The following is an 11,220-nucleotide window of genomic DNA, read 5'->3' on the forward strand; positions in this document are numbered from 1 at the left end:
GGACTGGAGGTGGGGTGGGGAAGCAGGCATGGGGCAACTTTTGGAGAGAAGCCAAAACTGCCTCCAGCTCCCCAGCCAAGAACCTGCCTACACTGGAGTGACTGTCTAACTGAAGCTCAGGAGCCTGATCCCAGAGGCATAGTCCTGGCCTGGGAGACTCAGCCATAACCTCTTCCAAGGGGCTAGAAGCCTGGGGTCTGTTGAGTCTCCTCCTTCAAAGGATCTCATGTTGAAAGACAGAGCCCCTCCCCCTGCTCCTTGGAGATCATGAGAGACCAGGCCCCAGGGTGCCAGAGTCCACCCCGCACCGCCCCCAGAGCCCTGGACCCATTCCCCAAATCCATGGGCACCTGCCCCCATGGGACACTATGCCTGAAAGTAATTTTTCTCACCTGCATGGCTCTTTCTTAAAGTCCTGCTACCTGGTCCTTGGGACCAGCCAATGGAAACCCTGTGAACCCATCCAAGAGACAGCCCCTAGGCCCCCTGCCCTGGCCCAGGCAGGAACTGCATCCCCAGAGCCAGCCTCAAGTGCTGCCTGGGACATACAAGTCTTTGGATGCCTCCCCTAGAGTGGACCAAGAAGCCTCAGACTCACCCCAGCTCCAGTGATATTCTCACTGGACAAAATCACCAGATTCAACTTTAATTCTTTCATCTGATTCTCCAAGAACTGGTGCCAGCCGTTTCCTTGGAGTGTCAGATATTTCCCTCAGAAAGTCCACCTATTTTAAAACCCAGATTAGATGATTCTACTCCACACCTTCAGATCGCAGTGTCTCCCTCTTGTCCACGTCTGGAATGAGGTTCAAGGTTATGGCAGGAAAGGACCTTGAAGTGGGGCCCCAGGTCCTCACCAGGTCCTCACCAGGTCCCAGCCCCATTTGTCCTCCAGCTGTGCTTGCCATACATTGTCCCACCTTCATGCCTTTCACACACCCACCTTTGCCATCAAAATCCTGCTTATGTACCACGGCCCAGTTCAAACATTGCCCCCCTGCAGGCCTGGAGACAGTACAGGGCAGTAGAGAGAGCCCCGTGTTTAAATCTTGTCTTCTCCACTTTGTAGCTGTGTGCCCTCACTCAGGACATAATCTCTTTGGGCCTCAGTTTCTCCAGATCTTAAATATGGGTAGCATCATTTCCCTCCCAGGTAACAGGAGAATCTATGTACCCTGAGGCAGGAGCTGGGGTTTGGGGTTCAAACTTGGCTAAGAACACAGATGAAGATTTGAATCTAGGCAAAGAGATGGGGAAAAGCACTTCAGAATGCAGTTCAGGCCTTTCGGGGCCACAGAGCACTCTTGGAAAAGGGCCTCATTACTAAGGTGGAGATGAGAGGACACCTGTGAAAATGCACCTTAAGTGTTAAATTGCTGTACATATCATGGTTATCATCATCTCTGGTTTATCAGGGAAGGAAATTGAGGGCTTTGGAAGGAGAGGAGGCAGCAGACATAGACTCATGACGGGAGCAAGCAGCCACCCCTGGGACATCAACCAGCTTAGATGAGGATGGAACCTTCAGCCCCTGCCAGAGAGGAGGGTGCAGGAGGCTGATGGACTAGCTTTGGCAACGCTTGGTTACCTTGTCCTGCCAATTCAGTCACCAGGATTGAAAAATGGAACCAACTCCCTTGCTTGTCCTTGTCCTCGGGTGTTCTATGTGTCTGAGCTCTGTCCTTTTTGCTGCCAAATTACCTCTGCTCCCCTCGCTCTGAAAAGCTGGCAGTGAAATCACCCCTCCCCCATGTAGGCAATACAGTTATGCTGGACGTGTTAAGGGTGTGGGTGGTGCTGGAACTGAAGGTGGCTTCACTCAGGGAGGGTTGTGGAGGGGAGATGGGTCCAAAGGGAAGGGGTCATCTGCTCTCTCATCCCAGGTGGGACACAGCCTATGAGGCTTTGTTTAAATACTAAAGGGCTCCATCTAAAGTGGTGTTTATTAGCACAGGTTCAAAATCAGGTAGGCCTGGAATGGAATATGAGTTCGGCCACTTAGTAGCTGTGTGACCTTGGACAAGTTAACTTAACCTCTCTGACCCTCAGTGTGCTCATCTGAAAAATGGAAGGAATAATATCTACCTTACCAACTTGTTGCAAGGATTAAATCAAGTTACTTGTTTAACTTAACGCCTGACATTATAACTTCAGTAAGTGGTGGCTATAATTAGTATCAATAACCTCCCAGCTGCACTCTCCAGCTTTCAGCACTGTGTGAGGACAGGAAGTAAGCTAAAGCAGCCTTGGAGAGAAGGTAAGATTGACAGTAGGAAGACAGATAATTATGGCTGAGAAGAAAACAGGCTTGTGGAGGAAGAGGACTTTACCCGAGAACTCTAGAGCCCTACCTGGAATCCCCGTGAGCAGTGTGTCATCAAGTGGGGGAGTGGGTGTAAGAATAGAGCAGCCAACCAGGTTTACGCCGCCCAGCTATGCAGGGTGTAGCCAGGGCCTTGCAAAGACGCTGGGCGGGGAGCCAGGCTAGTGTAACTACTACTGAGCCTTAGTGTTTCCTCTTTAAAAGGATCTCTAAACCTCTATGCAGAAAAAAAGCCGAGTGCAAAGGTAATACACGCTTAATAAATTTGTATTGAAAGGAAGGGAAATGATAGGGAGGATGAGAGGGAGGAAGAAGGGAGGAGAGGAGGAAAGAGAAGGCAGGCTCTAAGGGAGGAACCGGGGGGGCCATCTGTGGGGTCGGGCTCGCACCTGTTCCCTGTGTCTGTGATACCTGCCCAGTAAGCCGTCTGCATCTTGGTCAGCCACACTGCCTCAGAAGCTCAGCTGTGTGTGTTACAGTCTGATCACTTCCCACGCTGTGGCCCACAACCCCTCTGTGCAGGTCCTGGCAAGCCTGTGGCCCCCTCATCCATAGCCCCAGGCTCAGGCAGAGCAGTGTAGGTGGGAGCTAAGAATTCCCAGGCTGCTGACTGCTTCTCTCCTCCTCTGACCCCACGGATCTTTCAGCTGCCATCCCAGCTCCTTTCCTTGCTTCACTGACCAAGCAGCTCATCAGCGCACTGTCCCTCCGGCTCCCGAGCTTTCCCCGCCTTTGCGGCATTGGCCTGCTTCACTCTTTCAAAAGAGCAGCATTGTCTGAAACCTCCCTCTTCCTCCTGCAGGCTTGTAACTGCCTCTTCGCTCACCTCCCCATTACTGACTCCCCCCACCCCTTACCAAAGTAGCTTCTCCCGTCCTCTGCATGGTGGCTCCAGCTCCACTTATTTTTGAATTAAATCAGTGTATCCGGTTATGTCCTGTGTGGGTGCTTAGACATCCAGGGTGTTAGGAGATCCTCCTCCCTGCCCAAGGCACCTCCAGATTTAATCACATTCTCGGTCTAGAACATTCTCCTCTCCCCAATCCACTCTCCACCCTTCTCCTCCTGCCAAAGTCTGCAGATGATGCCTCCATAAATCCCTAGATTTAGCTTACTTCTTCCAATGTGGATTGCACATAAGGAGAAGCTCAAATGCCACCTCCTCCATGAGGACTTCCGGGAGCTCCGACATCAGAATTAATTATCAGCACTTTGCTTACATCACTGTTTTAAGCACAAGCCACAGGCTGCCTGTATTAGACTCAGGCACATGTCTGCCTCCCGACCTCACCTCTACTCTTACTTTTTTAACAGGAACCTCCTCTTATTCATTTCTGCATCCTTGGCACCTAGCTTGTTGCCTGAAACATGGAGGGAACTAGAATAATGTATATTGAGTTGACTAAATGGTGGGCACGATGGTTTGGCTGGTTTACCAAGCACTTAGCTCCTTCAGAAGATGAAAAAGTATATTGTTAAGAAGGACATCATTTCAGGCTCACAGTCCCCCAGGGATGGAGCAATGACCTGGTAATTTTCCTCTCCAGGCCTGTGGCCTCCAGCACACATAGAAAAAGACGCCTCTGTGTTCAATTTCCCTCTGTTGTTGCATCGCCACATTGTCATTGCTTTCTACAGCAGTACTGATTTCTGGTTTGGAGTCAACTTATTCTCCACTAGGACCTCTAGATCTTTCTCATGGGCTGTGGGACCCCAGGCGGCAGAGAACTCTCAGCCATTAGAGCTGGGAGCCAGAGAAGCAGCTCACTCAGCATGACCAAGATGGTGAGAAGTTGAGGATGGCAACAGAGCCAAAGACCCTGAGAATGGAGGCCTGGTGGTAAAGTGATTGTGCTAATAGCTCCAGCTATTTGCTGAATTACATCCTCTACCCTGTAATTTTATAGTCCTGCCCACCCTGACTCTGGACTTGGCCATGTAATTTGTTTTGGCCAACAAAATGTTAGGAAACATGATTGCAAGCAGAAACTTGAAAAGCACCTGTGTGTTTCCATTCCTTGTGTGCTTGGGCTTGTGGACAGTTACCTCTGCCAGGTCATGAGAACATGTCTGGGCTTAACATGCTCTATGTGGACACTTGACAGAGAGCTGAGTCATCTCATTCATCCCAGTAACCCAAGCCATCTAGTTGTGGCCACCCTAGGTCAGCCAACAGCAGACCAACCTGCCCCACAAATGTGGAACAATACAGCCACAACAGGAAAAGATTCCAGCTGAGCCCAGCCTCTACCATTGAACCACAGCAAACTAAATACATGCTTATTGTTTTAAGCGTCTAAATATTGGGGTGGTTTGTTAGACAGCATTATTGTGGCCATAGAATACTGATTAAACTGACAAAAGAAGACAGGTAGCATCTGAGGACCTGACAATGGTCAATGATACAGGAACCCTCAGCTCTGATGGAGTCTGAGACCCTGAGACCCTGAGAAACCAGACTGGAAGAAGACTGGAGGCCAGAGCAATGGCCAGACTTGAACCTTGATGCCAAGGCAGTTTCCTCCTTACCTTGTATCTCTCATTCTCCCCAAGTACCTTTCGATCAAGGTTATTTGCCCATCTGCCTAATTCCCATACTAGATTGTGTATGTCTTGGTTTATCCATCACTGTCTATCCCCTTCTCTCCATCTCCCAAGGGTGCCAGAAAATCCCACTGAACCAAAAGTTAGAGTCTAGATCTTCTAATACCAACTGGGTGACCTTGGGCAGCTCACTCCCCAACCCCACTGCTGATACTCAGTTTCATTGTTTGTAAAGCAAGGCCTGGGGTGGGATGACATCTAGGGTGTCTCCAACTTTGATAGTCTTGGCTCCTGGTCCCTGTGATGCCAGTTCTTTAGCTCCACGCAGCCTCTTTCCCTTCACCTTTCACTCTAGCTGTTTTCCTTGCCTTCTAGCCTGTATGCAGTTTGTTCCAGCCACCCGAGGAATAAAGCATTAAAAACCTATGCATTTCTTTTGTCATCTATTATCAGCTTTCCCTCATCATCTATTAGGAAGAAACATTCCCCCTTATCTTCCTTTTGTTCCTAGTGTATTTTAAAGAATGTTTTTCTATTTCCCTTTATGTGTTTTGCAGGTTTCATCTCATTTCTTTCTTTGATTTTTCTCTTCTCACACCTATAAATTCTGGCTATTTCTTTGTTCTCTTCTTGGGTAATCGGGCCAAGCTTCTTGTTTTTGCCTTTCCAACTGGCAGATCTGTTCCCTCTGCAGTTTATTGTCTGGCCAATGAGATTTCTCCTCATCACTTACCAATCCTGTTCATGTTGGATTTCTTTTTTCCAAAGGCCTTTAATTAATTCTGTATGCTGGAGAGTCGGTTGACAGTCACGACTCTGCAACTTAACTAACTGAGTGACCTTGGACAAATTACTTAGCATCTCAGAGCCTCAGTTTCCTCACCAGTTAAATAGAGAAGAAGCATGTGCCCCTAATACCTGTCAGAGTTGTTAGGAGGCTCTGAGGAGAAGATGGTAAGACAGCCTTTGGTAAACTGCAGAGAACTAGATAAGGACACGGGTCATTGTTTTTGTGGCTAGAATTCATCTTCTGCCTTAGAAAGGTGAGCTCTGCGGATGAAAACAAGAACCAGAACTGCTTATTGTCCCAAAGAGCCCACTGAGCTGGGCTGCTCACCCTTCCTGAGCCACGTTTCCCATAGCCTTCCTGTTTCCCTCTTAGAGACCCCCCTGACCTAACTGCCTGGGGCTGTGTGTTTCTACCTAACATTTTTATTGGACAACCTGATTCCCCATCATCCTTCTTCTGGCTCTTTAGGAAGGTCCTCCCTCACTTCAGATGACACCATTTGAACCATCATTCTCATGCCCTGTTTGCCCTTCTACTCCCAATAGGTGAAGCCAGGAGACTCAGGCTGATCAATAAGATTACGTGCACATGACCTAAGCAGGGCCAATCAGAATCTTATCTGTGATTGATGCATGGGAAGTGGGAGAGGGAAGGTACTTTTCTGCTGGTATTGCAAATCAGAGAGGGTGTGATTCTGGGACTCCTGGCATCCATTTTGTCATCAAATGAGGGCCTGTCTTCAGACTAAAGCAAAGCAGAGAAAAGGAGCTGGAAGAAGGGGCAGAGTCATGATGACCTCGTGTGATAAACATCCCTTCCTCCTCCCCTCCACCGTCCCCATCCCCTGCCACTGAGTGAGCATATCTGAAGTTAGATCTATACTTAAACCTAGACTTCCTAGTCTTGTGAGCTAATTACCTAAATTTTTCATTAGGCTTATTTCAGTTGAGAAACTATTACTCTACTGAAAGATCTCTGTCTAATACCCCTCACACATCTCAAATAATTCTGGGGACTCTGCTCCCTCTCACCACCAGTTGGTGCTATCCCAGGGCCAAGATGGCAAGGAGACAGAGAGGAGGAAGGGGAGCAGAGGAGCTGGTCTTTGCCTCATAAGCTCAAGGAAGCTGTGTGCAGACTAGAATGTTCCTTCTTCCCATAGTGGTCTCAGAGCGAGTCATGAGAATCTAGTAAGATCCCAGCTTTTAGAAGGAAACAGGTATGGGTCTTGATCATGCTCCTACTTATAAGCCATGTGATTTTTGGACCCATACCTTCTCTGGGCTCCTGTCTTACAGAACAATTTAGAAAGAATGTATTTACAGAGCCTGGTTTATAGTAAGCACTCAATAAATGGTACCTATTATGGAAAGTTTCCTACTCTTTCTGGATTCAAATTTCCAAACTAAAACTGTCTTTCTTTTGTATTTTCTTCCATTTTTCTTGGAAACCTATGCTGTAATAGTTTTTGGTGATTTCCCCTAAGGTTATTTTCGACTTTAAAATACTCGAAGACTTCTTCTTCCCTACTCTATCTAGATGCTGCCTACACATAATCAGCCCTCAGTGAATGTTTGTGGGGTGAATGAGTCAGTGAACACTGAATTAGAAAATGCATTCACCTCATTATAGCTCTACCTTCAGCACCATAGAGCTGTCCACAGTACTCTGGAAGCAGGGAGTAGATAAGTTGTCTAGCAGACTTCTTTAACTATTTCAGGTGTATTACCTGGTCTCTTCAACCTGGAAATAGGTTCCTTGGTAAGGGGGAACTTTTCATATGTTTCATTTTTGGCCTCATTCATTCATTCATTCATCCAATAAAACTTATGCAAGTTCCTAGAAAGATAGCTATTGCCTATAGACTCTCAAAAGTAAACTAACCAAACCAAAACAAAACCCTTTCCTCTACAATTTCTAGCACATGCTATAGGCTTAAAACAAAATCACATTATTTCAAAAGTGAAAAACTTTTAGAGATTATTAAGTTCCACTCTTAGCGCCCCAACCCACCACAACTTATTTATTTATAAATGTAGAGATTGATGCCTAATGACCCTCCCAAGGCCACACTTCCGGTTTGTGATTTGTTTTTCAACACATGCCCAGCACCTATATTCAAATATGAAAAGGTTTTCATCTTTGGAGTTCTGGTGACCAGCCCAAAGTTCTTCCTACTTTTCCCTCTGATCTACAGCCCTCTGGCACTCCTTGTTGTAGGTCCACATTGCTCCTTTCCCCTCCATCTTCTCCATGAGATTGCCTGTGCTTTGTGTTCAGGGCCACGCCACTGCTCTTTCTCTTTTTCATGTATTCCTTGTTCTCAGATTAGTCTGGCTGCAGAGCTGGCCCAGAATTTCAATCATCCACATCACATTATGGCCATCAACCCCAGGAACCCCTCTGGGGAGTATGTGTTTTGCAGATTGCCTCTGGTAAGCCATGATTCCTCTATCAGAATATTCTGTCCTCCTCCCCATCACCTTTGGATATAGAATGTATTCACCATTCTCCCCTCCCTTGCATAGGGCAGAAAAACTTCTCCATCCTCCTACAATTCATGTCATTTAGCGGGGGATGTCAATTCAGACACAAGACATTTAGCTGACCCTCAAAAAATAGAGACAGGAATCACCTGGTAGGATCAGAAAAATGGGAACCCAAGAAAGATTTTCAAGACCCTTTCAGACTGCCCCTTACACATAGATTTTTCTCCTCCTCTACTGCTACCAGCCTGGCATGCCTAGAGTCCTTTTGTAGGGATATGTCACCCCCACCTCTCTCTACCTATTTCTGGTAGAGGCTTTCTGAGGGAGAGCTATGCATAGAGTAGAGGAGGGCAGAGGAGAAAAAAAGTATGTGTATGTTTGTTAGTTGCTGGCTGTCACCCCCACCAGACTATAAACTCCATGAGAACAGAAACCAAGTCTGTTTCATTCACATTGTTTACCCAGGACCTGACACACAGCAAGTATTCAATAAATGCTTATTGAATGAAGAAATAAATAAAAACCAAAGAAGGAAAACCAGAGAGGCAAGCAGAGGAGGGAAACTTCCCAGTGCACATGTCTCTGTCTTGCAGCTAATGGAATGGGATGGATGAGAGGGCAGCCTGTCCTCAGAGGCTTGTCCGAAGGGCCCTCATGCTCCCTCCCCTCACCCAAGGGCCAGGGTTGCTTCCCGTGATTTCTGAACCAGGGCTGACATTAGTCCTCAGGGGAAGACACAACGGGCGGCTGATTCTCTCTTCTTATCCTTGTCCAATCATCTGTAACTGTGACAGATGGCAGCCAGGGAGGGCTGCATGTGAAAAGGGGTAGAGGCAGTGAAAAGACCAAGGCAGAGAGGAAGGAGTTGCCTCGGGGTTTCAGATTCAGGTCGCTTCTGAGTTCTGAATAGGCGAGATGCAAGCCTTTCTTTGCCTTTCCAACACAGGCTGAGTGCTCTCCCTCCAGCCCGCCATGCTGGCTCAGGGGACATGGGTGTTCTGGCTGGTCTGTGGCAGTCCTCGTGCAAGGCATGGCAGACAAATTTCTTAATGGAGGGGCCAGGACATGAGAAGTTAGCTCAGCTTCTTTAAAAATGCCCAGAAGTGCTGTGGGTTCTGCATGTCTTAGCTTGACAATCTAAGCCTCCATTATTTGACCTTCAAACTATGTTACCAACCTCATGGCCCATTACATTCCCTCTATGCCTCATGGCATTCCCTTCATGGCCCCCTGTGATTTCTTGGGAATTTGATTACCAACTTCTGGGATTCAGACAGAGGAGTCAATGTGTGAGAATAGCCATAACTGTTTTGAAAAGGAACCAAGGATTCTCCTACCAGATGTCAAGACATATTACAGAGCTATATGAATTTAAATAATGTGCTACTGGCTCAGGGACAGATGAAGAGGACAAAGAAAAGGAACAGAATCCAGAATGAGACCCAAGGACTTGAGGAAATTTGTTATAAGAGTGAGGGGTTATTTTTAATTATTGGGGAAAGAATTGGCAATTAATTGTGTTGGGACAATTAACCATCCATATGGAGAAAAATAAAGTCAGATTCTTACCTCATGCCACATAAAACATATTCCAGGTAGGTTACAACATTTAAACACCCTTAATTCTATTGCTTACGTATCATTAAATGTGGATTTCTTTAAAAATGCACTTCCACATCTCTGCCTTTGCTCACGCTGGTCCCTTTGTCTAGAATATTACGAGTCCAAACTCTGCTCTTTCTTTCCTCCTAACAACTTTCTCCTAAAGGCCCAGGCTATGTGCACCTCCACATTGAAGCTTTCCCTGATTTCCCTATTGGATTGGAAGCTCTTCAAGGGTAGGACATACATCAGACCTCTATATATCTATCCCTAGGATTTAGAAAAATTTCTTGCAAGAATAAAAAGCTCTGTAAATACATACTATTGATAATGATTATGGTAATGATAATGGCAGTGATGAGGATGGTGATGAAGCTTAGCTGAATGCCCTGGGAAATAGGATTGATGACTCATGGTTTGTAAACAGAATAGTCTTCATAAAGCTCCCTAATTAGGTCAAGAGTCAGGACTCCAAGTTCAGTTCATTCTCTGATATCTATCATTAATTCTTGATTCGGGATCCAAAACTTAAAATGATACCTGTCAATCAAAGTCATCCAAGATCTCCAATAGCCTATACTCAAACAGGTTAAAATGTCACTACTTGGAAGCAAGTAGTAAAATCATAGGAATCAAAATTCTTTTTTTAAAATTTAAACCCTCACCACTAATCAATTAATTAAAAAGCATTTATTGAGCTTTTTCTAAGTGCCAGAATCTACAGAAGATATGAAGAGCTAAATTCGAAGTAGCCAGTTATAAAGGGTATACAGCTGTATATGTCAACTTCTAGTTCTGTGATTAACCATATGGGTTTGAAATCAGAAATATGTGGGTCTGCAAATCCCGAACTCCCACCTCACATAAAACAGATAAACTAGGTCCTACTGAATAGCACAGGGAACAATATTCAATACCTTGTAATAGTCTATAATGAAAAAGAATATGGAAAGGAATATATATATATATATCTGAATCACTATGCTGTACATTAGAAATTAACACAACATTGTAAACTGACTATACTTCAATTTAAAAAATATGTGCTTATATGTAGAAGCTAAATCTAAAACGAAAAAAGAAAAAAGGGCACTAATGAACTCATCTACAAAAGAAACAGTCTCGCAGACATAGTAAACAATTTTATGGTTACCACGGAAAAGGGGTGGGAAAGCATAAATTTGGGAGTTTGAGATTTGCAAATGTTAACCACTATATATAAAAATGATTTTAAAAAAAATCTCTTCTGTAGCACAGGGAACTATATTCAATATCTTGTAATAACTTTTAATGAAAAAGAATATGAAAACAAATACATGTATATATATGTATGACTAAGACATTACGCTGTACGCCAGAAATTGACACATTGCAACTGACTATACTTTTAAAAAAAAAAAGATGTGAATAAACAGGAAAAAAAAAAATGGGTCTAGATCTTAACTCTGACACTTGCTACTGTGTGGGCTTGA

This window comes from Camelus ferus, chromosome 11 (genome assembly GCF_009834535.1).
Source record: "Camelus ferus isolate YT-003-E chromosome 11, BCGSAC_Cfer_1.0, whole genome shotgun sequence".
Classification (NCBI taxonomy): domain Eukaryota; kingdom Metazoa; phylum Chordata; class Mammalia; order Artiodactyla; family Camelidae; genus Camelus; species Camelus ferus.